The sequence below is a fragment of the Euprymna scolopes genome, chromosome 2, assembly GCF_053919585.1.
Source record: "Euprymna scolopes isolate OS-2025 chromosome 2, ASM5391958v1, whole genome shotgun sequence".
NCBI lineage: Eukaryota > Metazoa > Mollusca > Cephalopoda > Sepiida > Sepiolidae > Euprymna > Euprymna scolopes.
This window is the reverse complement of record NC_136483.1, coordinates 104,409,946-104,424,388: the sequence shown is the minus strand read 5'-3', so window position 1 is coordinate 104,424,388 and position 14,443 is coordinate 104,409,946. Positions and strand designations below refer to the sequence as shown.

General features: G+C 34.8%; 1 protein-coding gene across 4 annotated transcripts in view; it reads left to right on the top strand.

Annotated features, from left to right (window-relative positions):
* Positions 1–14,443, top strand: part of LOC145293738 (uncharacterized) — a 175,846-nt gene that overhangs the window by 88,974 nt on the left and 72,429 nt on the right. Inside the window, exon 1 of one of the 4 annotated variants that reach the window (XM_080140220.1) lies at positions 6,400–6,655. The exons of 2 other annotated variants lie outside the window; for them this stretch is intronic. The gene's annotated coding sequence lies outside the window, so the exon portion shown is untranslated. Of the gene's footprint in view, positions 1–6,399; positions 6,656–14,443 lie in introns of those variants that run through there. One more of the 4 variants, XM_080140229.1, reaches the window with a different exon arrangement.

Below are 14,443 nucleotides of genomic sequence, written 5' to 3'. Positions count from 1 at the left end.
GAAATCGGTGAAATCGTTCATTTTTTTAAAAAAATCAAATCGATTGATTGTTTGCTCAAGTTAGTAAAGTTTAAAATGCCAAAGTCAAGTGTTATTGTTCGTTTGTGCTCTAAAAAGAAACATTCGCTTGGAACACGCCCATGTCATATTTCCTTATTTAGTCCGTACATTACGCTTTGTAAAAGGTCCAATACATTTTTTTAAATTCAAACTACTTCAAAGACCAGATTCGCGAAATTTGATCTTAAAAGGCCAATCTGGCGACCGTAGACAAGAATATGAGATCGATCACACTTTGCTGTAACCTTGTTTACGAATATCAGTATAATAACATATGATATCAGTATAATATCATATGATATCAGTATAATAACATATGATATCAGTATCATAACATATGATCATTATCGTAATGATATGATAAAAGTAACGCGTAGTAATTTCGACTTGCAGCAATTCTTCAAAGAAAAAAGTCAGCAAAACCTTATGTAAAAAAAGGGCTCATTTATAAAGCTTACAATATGATTTTATTATTTGTATTGAACTATGTAGAACAATATTACTTTCTGAGTATTTATTAGTACCTATTAATTTATCTCATTTGGATCAGTTCTAAATTTAAAATACAGTGGCCATTGTTTTCATAGAAATGTTAATAAGCTCATATTTGCTGCGTGCTATTAGTTTTTCTGTCTAAAAAAACAAAAACATTTTGATATCCAGAAAAATATTAGCTTTATCAAAACATATTTGCTGATTCAATTCGTCGAATGTTCACGAGTCCTACTAGTATACATTAATTTTCTCTCTACTGTGTTAGAAAGCTACTTACGCCTGACAATATTAAAACCAAAAAAAATGCAGAGTAACAAAGAGAGCAGAGGAAATAGTCATCTACCTTAGTTTTTTTTTCTGGAAGTTTCTGGTGTCTTCTTTTTCCCCTGTAGATGCTGGGCTGTTCTTGAGTTGAGTTCTTGCGTTGTTGTGTTTCCGTGGATTTTGGTTTGTCTAGTGGTTATTTATTTTAGTTCCTCAACCAACTCTCCCCGGGAAACGATAATGTCATAGTATCCTGTATCTCTATACGGCCACCATTCGCCCATGTTTGGAGTACATTTAATGAATTTTACAGAGTATGTTTCCAGATGTTTTACGACCTGTACAATTTATGTCACATTTAAGCTAATTCATCTTCTACTAGTCTCTCACTCCTGAACAGGGTTCAAAAGAGAGTCGCCAAACCGATAGGTCCTGAACTGTCATCTAAGCTTCAGCCTCTGTCCCATCGACGAAATCTTACATCCCTCTGCCTGTTTTACAAGTATTTTAGTGGTGAATGCTCTGACGAACTGCAAGCACTTGTACCCGCTAGAGGTAAATACCCCCGACAGACCCGACAAGCAGCAAAATCCCATCCCTACACAGTAAAGATTCCTAGGTGCAAGAAAGTCTTTTGCTCCAATAGTTTCTTCTCCAGAACTGCTAGACTTTTGAACTCCTTTCTGGGTTCCTGCTTTTCTAACTGTACTAACACGCGGAAGTTCAAGTGTAATGTGAACAGACATCTTGCTACTCATCTCCCTTCATAATCTCTCTGCAACTTATGTCCCCGATAGTAGCCCCCTACTTCAAAGTGGCACTGTGCTTTGTTTGGCGTGAAAATGGAATAAAAAAAGGATATTTAATGTTGAACTACTTTTGCATTTTATTGTAAACAAATACTCGTTACACGATTTAGTCTTTACAGGCACCTTCTTAATTCATTTTTAAAACTATCTCTAAATTCACCCAAACCAATCTTAAAATATTCTAATTTATGGCTGGTCAACTATCGACGTCACTATCTAATGAGCGAATTACAGCATATCAATGAAACGAACAGCCGTTTCTGTTGAAGACGGGAATAGAAAGAAATTTCCTAAGTATTGTTACAACTAATGGATTGCGTAAGGTGCCCAGTTTCTCTTGCGCCAGTCCTTGTGGATCTCTTATAGCATACAGCATAACACACTTGGTGGGCTGATGTTACGTTACCTACTTAATCGACCTGTTTCCCACGCTTGTACAGTTCGTAAAACATCTGGAAAACAGACAGGAAACATACTCTGTAAAATTCATTAAATTGAAAACATGTTTTATAAACACGGCGGTAGTTGTTGTTTTAATAACAACACGTATTCTTAACATACGTCCATTCGATCTGCGCGCTTAACGATGAATATATTTCTGATTGACCGATGAACGAATTCATTGGAAAAGTCCGTTGCTTTTACAAGCTCCTGGAACTTACCTTCATTTCATACCTGAAACGGAACTCTTACATCAACTCTATTGCTAATATCGCCAGAGCAGTCGTTAAGCTACGATTGCTGCTAACAAGTTCTCCTACTCTCTATCAGTGCTCCAATCTTAACGCAAATTCCATATACAAAGCTTCTTTAATAGAACTGCCCGCCTGTGGAATTCTGTCTCACTGACCTTCTTCCCAGCTGACTACAACATGTTTGTCTTCAAGTTCAATATGAAAAAGTACTATCTCGTTCCCTTTAAATGATCCAATGCTGTCAAATTCCCACCAAAGTTTATCACAGCTGTTGTCGCACTGGCCACCTTACACTCATTAAACCTTATAATCGAGTGGCCTCCGGGCCTTGATACGTGCTGACTACTCTGTAAAAAAAATGGTGTTTATAATATGTGTATTTGTACAAACGTCATTAGCTACGTATGTACATACCAGTTTCTGTGGCGATATCTTGTCGGAGAAACCACATCTTCAAGCTAACAGAGGAAGATTAAATAGCTGTAAGCATTAATATAATACTAGGAAACGAAAACCAAATAAAACAAATTCACTCCTGCTAATGCGTACTTATGCATAACTCTATAGCTTAGATTGGTGTGTGTGTGTGTTGTAGATCTTAGCACCACCGTATGCATGTATACTTGTGAGAGAGCATAGACGTGAATGGGTATATTTAGATATATCAGTGTTTACATTTATTCATATATATGATAGTTCTTTGAGTCTAATAATGTATCGACGCCAATTAAGCAACTACAACTAACAAGGAATGAGGAAAACACTATACACTAATCCTAAATGTCTGTCTGGACGATGAACTTGAGAGACTGGCCACTGACCTATTCCTCTCCATCTCCACGTACCTACACCCTTTCATTTCTTTCCTGTATTCTCTCCTACTTATAGAAGTTTCGTTATTCCTCTTAAAAGTAGGCGGTGATTTTGAATTACGAAAAATAAAAGCATTTGGTACTCTCTCGGGGAGATTACGTAGTTGAGAGAGTACTATCACCGGAATAAAAAATAAGAATGATTAAACAGGACAAAATGTATGTATTATGAGCCAGGGATACTCTTTAGTAGTAACTGTAAGTGGTAAGCGTAAAAGTTGCGCATAGGAAATGTTTCTCATTTTCCTGTTATATCGAAAGTTATCTAGGAAAATCGTTCACATTGTTTTGCACGTTATATACTAGCAGAACCCGTGAAAATTCAACGAAATGAGAAATATATTGAATCAACTAATATGTTTTGATAAATCTAATATTTTTCTGGATCGCATAAAAAATTAGTCATTTGGACAGAAAGCTAATAGCATGCAGCGCATATGAGTTTATAAAAATTTCTATTAAATAGTGTCCATTGTATATATATTATTCCTTAATTGGAATTCATTTTTGAGATGAGCATTATGTATATTAATTTATTTTTATTTCGGACTATTATTCTCATCTTTATTAGTTGTTGTTTTTCATCTTTTATTGGTTTGTTTATTCACAACGTTTCGGCCAACTATTCCTCTGACCTTCCCCAGGTGGTAACCGCGACGGATAGGAACTTCGAATCTCAGCCATCACTGCCATCCGTAGTTGTTGTAGGCGACGGATTTTCACAAGATCAATATCGTTTTGAAGCTCCACCCTTCAGACGACAAATACCAAAAAATTGGCTAAAAACATTAATTTCTTCACCCTAAACTGGGCACTTTTCTACAGGGAGGGGTTGCTTTACCGCCGATATTTTCGAAAGTCATCCTCTCTTTTCGATTGGCTAGCCTTAATTTAAACCTGTGCGGTTTAGCGGTGGTCGTAACAGCAAAGACGTCAGTTTTTTCCGTTCTTTTCCTCCTTCGCGGTACGGGTTCGAGCTTGCCTTCTTACTACCACTTTTTTTTTTTTTTTTTGCTCAACACACACCTCCAAACGCCCGGGCAACGCCGGGCACCCATGCTAATATATATATATATATATATATATATATATATATATATATATATATATATATATAAAGGAACATAAAAATGGCGTAAAGTTTTTTCTATCCGGTGTATTAATTGTTATTAGTATGATGGCTGTCCGGTAACCATATAATTTTATTTCAAGATAATAAATGAAACGATAAAAAATAGATATGTCACAGTCATTATATAGTTATACTCATTGTAACCCAACGGGTCATGGGTAATCTTCTATATGTATAGTGTCTGTCATAAGTAAGTATATAATTTTATTTCAACATAATAAATGTAACATGGAAGAAATGTGCAACATTAACATAGAAATTGATAAAGGGTGCACTTAAGTTTTTTTCCACCATAAAAAATATGTTTATTAAAGCGATATGTGCTCTCCGTGCGTTTTGCTAATCTTTTAAGGACTAAGCGGCATATTTTAGCAGACTGTTCTAATCGTGCTTAGGCAATGGCATTTCGGATTTGTTCCTTAAGCTCAACGATAGTACGTGGGGCTTGCTAAACAGATTTTGTCTTTGAGGAAATTTCTCGTTGGACGAATGGTATGCTTTCGGATTTCTAAAACCGCAATTCAAAGCCGCATAATTTCATTTTTTTTGTTTGTTTTTTAATTCTTATTGATTTCGGCATCTTCTATAATATAAATTTCGCCTGTCTGTTTAAATGTATGTATGTATGTATGTATGTATGTATGTATGTATGCATGTATGTATGTATGTATTATGTCTGCGTAAAACTTTCGACAGAGGCAACGGCTTTTCACGCGATCGGTATCGTTATGGAGCTCGACCCTTTGACAAATATCGAAAAATTGGCTAAAAACATTAATTCCTCCACCTTCAACTGGGCACTTTTCTACAGGGAGGGGTCGGTTTTTTCGCCGATATTTTCGAAAGTCATCCCTTCTTTTCGATTGTCTAATCTTAATTTAAACCTATATCACTTCCGGGTAGGCGATGGGCGCAATAGCAAATACGGCACTTTTTTTCACGTTCTTTTCCTCCTCTGTAGTACGGGTTCGAGCCTGCCTGCCTACTACCATTTTTTTTTTTTTTTTTTGCTCAACGCACACCTCCAAACACACGAGCAACGCCGGACACCCAGGCTAGTAATGTATAAAAAACGGAAATGAAATAAAGATAGATATCAAAATGTTTGGACTTTTCGGACTACTATTCTCATCTTAGATGTTATTGTCATAACGTTTCAACCGTTGTAACCTTCGACCTTTTCGCGTGGATCTCGTCGAACTAAGGAATCTGAACGAAATTTAGATCGGAAACGTTTATTTAATCCGCGGAGGGCAGCTTGTTCTCGTTAGGTCAGCCATAACCGGAAGTTACATCGGCCGAAACGTTTAGGAATAACATCCAAGATGGGAACAGTATCCCGAAGACACACAATTTATCAATCGTCGTCTAAAAAAAATGCTGAAATATGAAGTCAAAATGATAATCAAATAAAAATATGCGATTTCCGCTTTCGAGTAACACATGAAATAAAAGAAATACATAAGTATTCACAAAGTTACAAACAAAGATATATATATATATATATATATATATATATATATATATATATATATATATATGTATGTGTGTGTGTGTGTGTGTGTGTGTGTGTGTGCCCATATAATTGATTAAAACCTATTTGTACAATTTTCACCAGTCAATATTTTAAGTGTGGATCATTGAATAATTGATGAAATTAAAACAGATTGTACGAGTCAGATTTTTTTTCCTTTTCGTAAATTTTTACGTATTTATTTTCCCACTCAAAATGCAAGCAGTCGATGATTGGTTTAAAAATAAATAAAAAGAAGAAAGGCGGGAAAAAAAAACTAGCCAGAACTCCGCCTTTTATCTTTTATAAGTTCATCATTCTACTTTCCCAAACAACGACAACAAACCTGTATTTAAAAAAAGAAAACAAAGAAAACATGCAATTGAGAAGAAAAGAAAAAAGAATAAAAACTTGCGCATTTGATCCTGACCCCCATCCCCACCACCACCACCACCAGAAAGAGAGAGAGAGAGAGAGAGAGAGAGAGAGAGAGAGGGAGAGAGAAGAAGATAGAATGAGTGAAATTGATAATCGCACGTAATGCATACCCACCCACACAACACACTCATGCTCGTGCGTGTGTTGTGTAAATTGAGATCCAAGAACTAATTCTGTTACGTCTCGCACATATAGCAGAGAAACCTTTAGCTACAATTCCATTTACTTAAATGGGAGACGAACGGATTGAAACGGAAGCTTTCCTTCTTCTTCTTCTTCTACTACTTGAAGAGACTCGCCATCACTCAACGACACAAACGCTTTATTCACAGATTCTCTCTCGGTGACGCTACCAACTTTTCGCTAATAATTTTGCGGTAGGCTATTATTATTATTTTGTGTTATGAGTTATAACTTTACGCCCGATTCTTATTTCTCACTAATAGGTGTTTTTTTTTTTTGTTTTTTTTTCTGGAATATATTATTTATATCGATAATAATAATAATAATAATAATAATAATAATAATAATAAATTTCGGCGCTTTTACACTATTGGGACGAGATTTTTTATAGTCGAAAAAACAATGGTTTCCACTGATTTATTTTTTTTTTTGTCAATTCTAATAAGTTACAATGGTAGCTCCCAAATTATGCAGTCGGAATTAACTGAATATTACTGAATTATTAAAAAAAAAAACAAAAAAAAAACAAACAAACAAACTTTAATTGTAGTAGTAGGTGAAAAATTGCCGCCACCTTGTTTAAATCGAAACGGAAAATCACCTCCTTTTTGAACCCTCTTATGTCTTACAATCGTTTTAATCAAATTTTATTCATCATTTTTTTTAATAAATAATTTTCTACCTCATCGATTTTCGTAATTTTGGGATGTAATCATCTTAAAAATATGAGGAATACGTAGGTACCATTGTTTTCATGTGAAATTCAGTATTATGAGTTTCGAAATTTCGCCCCAATACTGTAGAAGCGCCTAAATTTCTTGAATAATTCCACGTTATTTCTTTCTCGTCTTTATATCAATAACATTGTGTGACCACATTTTGTATGCCCATGTGTATGTTTATCGTATCGACGTTATTTTGATAATTATGAATGGAATTATTATTATTATTATTATTATTATTATTATTATTATTATTATTATTATTATTATTATTATTTATTGAAATACAAATTGAAATACGAATTCGAATTTTTGAAAATAAAATCCCAATTAACAAAATAAGCCTGTGAATTTATTCTTTTTTGCGGACGGTTATCCTTATTTTCATAGTTGTTGTTTCGCCGCGTTTTGACCAAGTCATCCTCTGGCCTTCTTCAGGTGATTAACCGCGACGGGATAGGAATGCTGAGTCTTATTCCCAATAATTACTGCCTTCCATAGTTGTTGTCTCACCACGTGTTGGCCAACCAAACCTCTGGCCTGCTTTGGGTAGGATTGAAACCCGCTATCTTCAGAAAATGCTCATCTGAAACCATTGAGACTCAACGCCTCTATACACTGTGCCACGGGCTCTGAAGAAGGATGGGGGTGAGTTGGCCGAAACGTGGTGAAATAACAACAACAGCAATTATAAAGATGACGATAACACTCCACAAAAGAATGAACACACAAATTATGAAACCTCATTTCTAAGAATTCCAAACACAAAACAAAAGAATTCCAAACACAAAAACAAAATAAAATTAAATTTAAAAAAAAAAATCAATTAATAAAACAAACCTTTGTACTAAATTAAATCCAGCGGAATGCATTCGGTTTAATTCGTCAACAAATCTGTCATTTGAATATTTTGTTAATAGTAAACAAAAAGAAAAAGAAAAGAATGAAGTACTTGTTTTTAAAGAATGGGGAAGCATTTAAACTGTCGAATAGAAATTAGTTCTGACTTAAAAATTCTTAGCAAATTTTACTCTGTTAAAAGTTTGAAAGTTTTAGTAGTTCTTTACATCCATTTTTTTTAATAAACAGATGTTAAAACAGCATTTCGTTAACTCAGTCTCTCTCTCTCTCTCTCTCTCTCTCTCTCTCTCTCTCTCTCTCTATATATATATATATATATATATATATATATATATATATATATATATATATATAAGTGAAAGTGTGTGTGTGTCTGTGTGTCTGTGTGTGTCTGTGTACATTTCCCTACGCAATAACTCTGTCAATTTTAAGTCTACAGATTCGAAATTTGATATACAGGGTACTGAGATTTGGGAAAATCGATGTGATTCGTTTTCCGACAGAAATTTGGCGATTAAGAGGTCAAAGTTCAACGATTTAACTTTTGAGAACTCTACCAAACTCCTCCTACAATTTTGGGCCTAAACACGTAAAATTTTAGATATAGATGCCTTGGACATGGATCTAACTTAATAACTTTATTTGAGCCCTAAACAATAAATTTTAAGGGGTCATAATAGGGGTAAAAGTTAAAAAAAAAAAATTACCTTTTCTTTTTTTGCTCAAACCTTAAAACACCCGGGCAACGCCGGGCACCCATGCTAGTTAGTTATAATTTTATAACAATTTAGTTCAATTAATAATCTAATGATACCGTAATAATTGCATTTAACTTTCAAAATCCTGATTAATGATTTGGTAAAAAATAAATTAAAATATAGTAAAGTTAAAAAAAAAATGAAGACTCCGAGCAACACCGCAAAGCAATATATTTTTGAAAAAAAATTATGTATATATCTATTATATATATAAAAGTGAAAGTGTCTGTCTGTCTTTGTGTGTGTCTGTGTGTGTACATTTCCCTACGCAATAACTCTGTCAATTTTTAGTCTACAGACTCGAAATTTGATATACAGGGCACTGAGATTTGGGAAAATGTATGTGATCGGTTTTCGGCCAGAAATTTGGCGATTAAGGGTTCAAAGTTCAACAATTTTACCTTTGAGAACTCTACCAAACTCCACCGACAAATTTGGGTCTACACACTTGAAATTTTAGATATAAGTTCCTTCGACATAGATCTAACTTAATAACTTTATTTGAGCCCAAAACGATAAATTTTAAGGGGTCATAATAGGGGTCAACGTTTAAAAAAATTGACCGCTTTTTTTTTTTTTTTGCTCAGCATACACCTCCAAATACCCGGGTAACGCCGGGCTGAAATGCTAGTATATCTATAAAAGTGAAATTGTGTGTGTGTATGCGCGTGCGCGCGTTTCCCTACCAAACTACTCTGTCAGTTTTCAGTCTACATACTCCAGATTTTACATAAGGGATATTGAGATTTGGGAAAATCTTGTTAATCGGTTTTCGGCCAGAAATTTGGCTGTCAATGGATCAAAGTTCAACGATTTGACTTTTGAAAACTTTACAAAAACTCATTCGTCAATTTGGGGTCTGAAAATTTGGAATTTTAGATGTAGGTTACTTGAACATGAATCAAACTTTTTAATTGGATTTGAGCCCAAAGCAATAAATGTTAAAGGGTCAAAATTGGAGTCAAAGTTTTTAAAAAATTTACCTCTCAACCAATTTTTTGTCTAAACATTTGAAATTTTACATAAAGTGTATTCAGAAATAGGACAAGTTTTCTAATCAGTTTTGAAGCGAAACTTTAGCTGGCAAGAGATCAAAGTCGAAAGAGTTGATCTTTGCTGACTCTACCAAACTCCTCCGCCAATTTTGGGTCTACACACGTGAAATATTAGATGTAAGTAACCTGGACATGAGTCAAACTTTTTAATATATATATATATACATATGCACATAACCTTATGAACAGTACATAGAGCAAAGCCGGACTAAACTGCTAGTATACTAATCAAATCAAAATATAAATCGTGTTAAGAATAAACTGGATGAATTCCGAAATAATAGTAAAAAGAGAATTTACACTGGAATTGTTGAGGTCTATCTGATGTAATTTCTACGCTCGGTTTGTTGTTTTCTTTTACGGCATATAAATCCTTTTCAAGTCATTTGATGCCGAATCTGGTTATTTTGGTAAAAGCGTTGTTTTTGTTGTTTTATTTTTATTTATTTATTTATTATTATTATTATTTTTTTTTTTTTTTTTGGTATTTTCAAACATTTATCCATGGTGTTCAATTTGGTTGTTTTGTAGAGGAACATTGCTTTCATTTTTTTTTTTTTTTTTTTTTTTTACTTTTCGGGACATGATTGAGTTTTGAAAACGGAAAGACAATAACATCAATGTTTGGTGCATCTTAGATCAGAAAGCCGATATCTTCAGACAGTCTGATCTAGTAGAAAAAAAAAGAAGATATAATATGAATATATAAATGTTATAAATTTGTCGATGTGTTGACATGATATATAACTAACATCAAGTAATTGATTAAAACAAAATCAAAAACGTGAAACTCAGATGACATTCTAGTTTGTTTTGTTTTTTTGAAGGGGGGCACTCGGAGAAGGGATATGAAATTATGTGTGGGTGATAAAGATTACATATTTTTTAAGATTTTGACACGCTGAACGCATTCGAGTATTAAATTATTTCTCTCTGATAGGTTCATAAGAGTAGTAGTTGATGGGCAAAAATCAGAAGCTCACGGTATAAATGCTGGAGTCCCTCAGGGGTCCATCCTGGGCCCAACTCTTTTCCTGATCTACATTAATGATCTTCCAAATCACATCCTTACATCATTCGTAGACATTTTTGCTGACGACACTACCATCTATGATAGCACATCTAAGACAGTAAACGACCAAGTTCTCTCCGATTCTCTCTCCTCTGATCTTGATCACGTTGTACAATGAAGAAAGGAGTGGCTGGTTACTTTTAATGCACCTAAGACCAAGCTTCTATCTTTACATCATCAACGTTCTGATCCCCATCTGGCATCAATTAAAATGAATGGCTCTCGTCTTGGGGAAGCCTCAAGTTTTGACAGGCTTCTTGGCTTGACCTTTACTCCTGATCTTAAATGGAATACGTACATCAAATCTGTTGCCAAGGCCGCTGGAAAAATGGTGGGATCCTTCTATCGATCCAGTAGATATCTCACTGCTGATGCAATGCTCCATCTATATAAGAGCCAGATACGTCCAAGGATGGAATACTGTTGCCACATATGGGCAGGAGCTGCTAGAAAAGACTTGTCCTGCCTTGATAGGGTTCAAAATAGACTTCGTGGCCTGGTGGGAGATGTCCTTTTCTCCTCCTTGCAACCTCTATCTCATAGAAGAGATGTTGCAAGTTTGTCTCTGCTTTATCGTTATTTTCATGGAAAGTGTTCGACTGAGCTTCAATCTATGGTCCCCCCTCGACAAACTGTCACAAGAAACACTAGACTAGCTGAAAACATTATCAATAATTTTCCCCACTCTTTATCTGTGCCTAAACCTAAACATAGATTCCATGATCAAAGCTTCTTTCTTAGAACTGCACGCCTGTGGAATTGTCTTCCGTTTTCCTGCTTTCCAGCTGTCTATAATATGGTTGTCTTCAAGTCCAACGTGAACAAGTTTCTGATGAGCCGTTCCATATAAGTTAACAAATTTACCGAACTTCCATTACTATCGATTACTATATTGTCCTTTTGACTACTCTACACTCTTTAACCCTTATCATTGAGTGGCCTATCGGCCTTGATAAGTGGTTACGCCTATGTAAAAAAAGGAGTTAAAATCAACTTAGTATTACGCATGAAATCTGGAGGAAAACACTTCTTAAATAATAAACAGGGCTATGACAACAGAATATTCTTCTCATTATTTTGACTCTCGAGTATATATCCGACACAGTTAGACACAGTTAATCAATAGAGAACCACGCCACTCTATATAAAAGCATATAAGATATCAACGTGTACACATTCGAGAGTCAAAACAATGAAAAGAATATGCTGTTGTCATAGCCTTAATAATAAATCAGACACTCTGTAGTCCCTCCCTCTTCTGGAAACGCAGTGGCATCAATGTCGGCTGGTACTATATAAAATGGTCGTGAAATATCTAAGAGAGAGGTAGAGCACCGTCCAGACCTCCAATGGGAGGGAACAGGAACTACCGCAGTTACGAGGAAGCTTATTGTCACTAAAATTCCAATAAAGATCAATGGTAAACGACTGTTGCGAGAGCGCTAAGTGATTTGCAATGAAAATTGTAAAAATGCAGAGAGTGCTAGAAATCCGGGGAGTCTTGCTGTCACTCAGATTCCAGGGAACTTCTGTTTGCCAGTGAGCACTCAATTTCCACCACTAACGATCACTGCGTGGTTGTCTCAGCGACCAACGTACACTCATTAACTCTTATCCTTGAGTGGCCTATCGGCCTTGATAAGTTGTGACTCCCTCATGCAAGCAAAAAGTAAAAAAAAGGATCCTCGGGCAACGCTAGACAGATTTCAGCTAGTTTGACGTAAAAAGAGGAACACGTGTTCACGTGTGTTATTTATATGCGCGATCTTTTTGTAAGACTCTCTCCCTCTCCCTTTCACACGTACACACACACTCGTTTTTGCTCTCCCCCCCACACACATTAACACACACTCGTTCTTGTTCTTTCTCTTTCTCTCTCTCTCTCTCTCTCTTTCTCTCGCTCTTTCTCTCTCTTCTGCCTCCTCATCATCATCGTCCATTCACGACAACATCCATACCATTACAAAGAAGGTAGAAATAAAATATTACCATCATTTTTCTTGTTTATAATATAGCCCCACGTGCGCAAGTTTTGAAGATTTTCTTTTCAGCAGAAACTGGCAGTTTAGAACTAACCACAATATCACTTTGTCAGTCTGCCTTTAGCGTCTACTTTTTGTTTTAATGCTCAGTTATACAATAACTCCAAAATATACTACTTTTCTTTAGTTTAGGATCATAAATTCTGTCCCTCGACCTGTGCATATGCAAACTTTGGGCATTTATTTTAATTGCCAACAAAACAAAACGAAAAATGGGGTTTAACTAAGTTACTTCTCTATCTACCTCGATAAGATTTTTGTGTTTTAACTTATTCTAAAATATGTTCATACTTGAAAGCAAAAGTAGTGCAAAATTTGTTGAGTTAGAACTGAAAAAAAAAATTATCTGCCCATATCAACTGAATTTAGCACTGTCTGTACACAGTCGCGGTAACATATTTCGGCACACGGACAGGACTTGTTAAAAATATAATTATACCATAAAAAAGAATAGAATTATATTAATTAAACCATAAATAATAAGAAATCATGAGATAATAAAAAGCATGAAATAATAAAAAAAATATAAAGAAAAAAAAGCAAGATAATATGATATAATAAAGTTTAGAGGTTAAGATAATAAAGGAATGGAATAACTGGAATAACAAGTAAAGTAACAAACCAAAAACGATATATATATATATATATATATATATATATATATATATATATATATATATATATATATATATATATATATATATATATAAAATGAAAATTACAATTGAATTTACCAAAATTATCCAAGATGGTAAAATTAAAGTAAATTATAAATATTAAAGAATTAATATAAGGACTATCCATTTATCTAGTGTTTCCTTTTCAGATTAAATATGTTTTTAACTCATTTCAAAGTGTTTTTTTAACATATTTTATTAACTGTTTGCTCATATATATATATATATATATATATATATATATATATATATATATATATATATATATATATATATAAACAGTGATGAAAATAAGATAAAAGCGATTTTAAGAGGCCAAAAACATTCAGGGTAGAAGGATAAAAGGGTTGCCCTAAAGAAAACAACACTCTAGTTTTATTTTAAAACTTTTATTTTAAAAAAAATCAATTCATTGATTATGTGGTAGAGCTGACATATATTCAATTTAGCCGCTTTCAGTCTCAACCACCGCCTCGCTACAGGTCCGGAACTGAGAGCGTGCTTTTTCCACAATCGCCGGCAGGAGCTCGGAGCATACTCGGCGGATGGCGGCGATTAGGCTGGCTTTGGTGTTGTGAGAGGTCATGTTGGTGATGTTCTCGACGTATGACCAAACGAAGTAGTCCAGCGGGTTCAGGTCGGGGAAGGAGAGGGCCAGTGAGAGAAGGGTATAAACTCGTAGCACTCTTGATGCCAAGCCTAGGTCTCTTTGGACTTGTGGACCGGCGTCAAGTCCTGTGCCACTACCAGTGTTTGCCAGCGGCTACCAGATTGCATCAAGGGATCACCACCAGC